The sequence below is a fragment of the Lipotes vexillifer genome, unplaced genomic scaffold (genome assembly GCF_000442215.2).
Source record: "Lipotes vexillifer unplaced genomic scaffold, Lipotes_vexillifer_v1.1 scaffold3135, whole genome shotgun sequence".
NCBI classification, from domain to species: domain Eukaryota; kingdom Metazoa; phylum Chordata; class Mammalia; order Artiodactyla; family Lipotidae; genus Lipotes; species Lipotes vexillifer.
The window spans coordinates 123087-126329 of record NW_006769710.1 but is presented as its reverse complement, the minus strand read 5'-3'; positions in this window follow the sequence as shown (position 1 = coordinate 126329).

Sequence of the window (3243 nt, the reverse complement as noted above, 5' to 3'; positions counted from 1 at the left end):
GTTGAAGTACAGACTAATCTTTTAATCCATGTACTTAATACCAATCTGGGCAATAGCAAAATCAGAAGCCTACATATGCAACAGGTTTTTGTGTTTTTTTTTAATACAACCAAGACATTTTAAATACAGGAATAAAATGAAAAACTAGGAATCACGGATACCCTCAGAAGCTGGATCTTGAACATAAAAGCTTTCAATTGTTTCCTGTTTTATGTCTTACATTACTTTTCTTTATCCTAATTTTCTCTTTTGGCTAGTCTATATTGCTAAATTACCATCAGATTTTCTGAGCCTGTCAGTCTAAGAAATTTCAGCTGCCCCCCCGTCCCCCACCTTAAACACATTGCGGAGATTTACCATTGTGCTTCAAAATAAGTGAATATTCTGCGGTTTCTTTTAGCTATATATTAAGTTTTTTCTTACTAGCAGTTCCTGATCCTGCTGTTTCTACTGATTTATCTGGCAAAGGGAAGCATGAGTCGTCTAAATACTACCAGGAACACTGTTACTAGAGACCTCAGGTCACTCTTTACCTGGTTCTGTGGGAATGAAGGGAGACAACAGCATGGATGAAGCATGGACCCTGAGCCAGATTGCCCACTTCAAACTCTGGCTTCATCAGTTACTAGCTGTAATTGATGACGCTTGGCAAGTGACTTAATCCATCAGTGCCTCAGATTCCTCACCTGTAAAATGGGGATTAAAAACAGCACTTAACTCACAGCGTTGTTATGGAGATAAGTTACTTTTCATAAAACTCTTGGAGCAGTTTCTGGTAGAGAGTAAGCGCTATATACATATGCTTGCTAAATAACTTATTTATACTCATATTTCCTTTTTGGAGAGTGTTTTTAAAATAAGTTCTTCTATCTTCAGGACTATACCCTCTAGCTAGAACTTGAGGATTTGGAATATAGGTCGTCTACATAACACACTTGAGACATGTTGACTACAGATAGATACTACAGCTTTTCTGGGTATTTTAGGTATTTCACCTACAAAATGGTAATATCTCTAGTCCTGTCTGCCTCACAGGATTGCTCTGAAGATAAAATAAAGCAGTACAAGAAAGCGACCTGAAGTGTGACCATGTTCTCATGCACCGTTGTGGACATAAGGACACATACACACCCTTATAATATTTCTAAGATTTTGGGGAAGTAATGTGGGGTAATTTAACTATATCCCACATTAAGATTAGTTCACAAAAGGCCAAATATGCAGATCATTGAGAGCTTGAACTGAAATCACAAAGTGATATGTGATTGGTAGTGTGATGGCCGACCAACCTAATGCATTTCTGTGTTTAATCAGAGAAATTTCCATTAAAACATGAAACCTAAAATCGGTGGTACTTTCACCTCTGAGGAAGATTCAGCCCAATTTAGGCATTTCATTGTTTCTAGCAATATACCACACAATCTAACTTAAGAGTTCACTTATTACAGATGAGAACGTGCTTAAATTCTAGGCTCTACCAGCAGACCACGTGAAAGGTGATGCTGCCTGGGTAAGCTGCCAAATATTCTTTCTTACAATATCTCAAATATATGGATTTTTATGAATAAGAAACATTTCCTGTTAATTAGGATCTTAGGCTCAAGTAAAAAAAATTTTTTGGCCTAGAATTCTAGTCTTCCCATTTAATTTCGTGATACATCTTGGTGTCCTTGCCAGAAAATTATGTTTTAAAAGTACATTTAAAAAATTCTTGCATCATTTAAATCTTTGAATGAGTCCTTTATCTGGAATGGTTCAATAAATGGTCTGAGTTAATTAAATGACGCCATCCTTATGCCCCTCAGAGATTTTACAATGGGGTCTTTAAAGAAAACTGAAGTAGGATCTCACCAAAAAACTCTAGAGAGAAATATGTATGTTGTCTCTGGCGAGCAACTGGCAAGTTTGGATATATAAAAAGTATTGTATGCTATCAATAATCCACGTGAATGCAAAGAGGAATGATTTGAAGCAAGCTGGACAGAATACAAGAGACAGGAGAGCAGCTCCCCGGGGAGTCCGGGCTACCACCTTGCAGAAAGCTGAGCTGTGTCCCCAGAACAGCCCACACTCCCGCCTGTCCTCATTTTAAAAGAGATGCCAACGCTTTTTGTTTTTTGAAACTAAATACATTTTAATAGAAAACAAAATACAAAATAACTCTTCAGAAAACAGAAATATTTAATCCTTTTTCCACAAATTAGAAGTTGCTTTAACCTCAGAGCGTAGTTTTCCACGTGTGTGTTCGTGCTTAAGATTTGTTTCACAGACTGTTCATTAAACTGCTATTGCAAAGCAGGAGGTGGGAGGGATGGTCTCAGGGGGAAAAGACGCTGGAAAAGCCACACCTCGGAATTATTTGGAAATTCAACGTTTTCTAATTCTATCTTTTGACTTCTCACTTCCAATTATTTTCATTTCTTTACCACAATCTGTCCTTTCAGGGGAGAGAACTGTTAATAGAAGTGCAGCCACGAAAAGAATCTATCCCACCATCACTGCAAGAGCCCAAGACTTTCTCAATCAAATCCCCCCACCCACTTCTAGAAACATGTCAGCTGGAGTGATCTGTCACCCAGAAATTTTCCCTTTCTCCCAATACACTGTACGACCAAATTCTCTGAATTCCCTGAACCTCAAAATTCCAAGTATCACAGCCAGTGCCAGGAGTAAAACCTGAAAGATGAGAGCAGAGAAGGCCCCCTCTGCCAGTGCTAGGTTTCCTCTTCTCATTAATAATAATAATTATAATAATAATAAAAAATCCTGGTTCTCTGTACTCACGAAAAAGGAAAGACGTTTGCCAGGATGACCCCGCCCCCTTTCCTAGTTCCCGCCCCCGAATTCTACCAAGATAGAGTCCCTTCCGCCCAGTGACCCTGCAGCACTGCTCCTGGGGAGGGCGCCCAGCAAACCTCCTCTGGCCAAGTGCAACCCCGGCGAGGTGAGGGCATCTTGGCTCCAGAGACAGGAAGGGGCCGGAGGGCGACACCGTGGGATCTCCATGATTCTTGATCTCACGCTCGTTCCCCGTCACTGCCCTTCCTCCCCCCATCCTTCCACACTTGGGGGCTGAGCGAAGGGTGGTGGGCTCGGAATGTCCGCGGAATGAGGGGGCGCGAGGGGGTATGCGTGGGGACGTGGGGAGTCCTTCACAGTCAGTCAGTGATTCCATCCGTCTGTCCTAAGACTTGCCGTCTGGAGCCCTTCGCACGCCCCAGTCCGTTACATCAAAGATAAAAA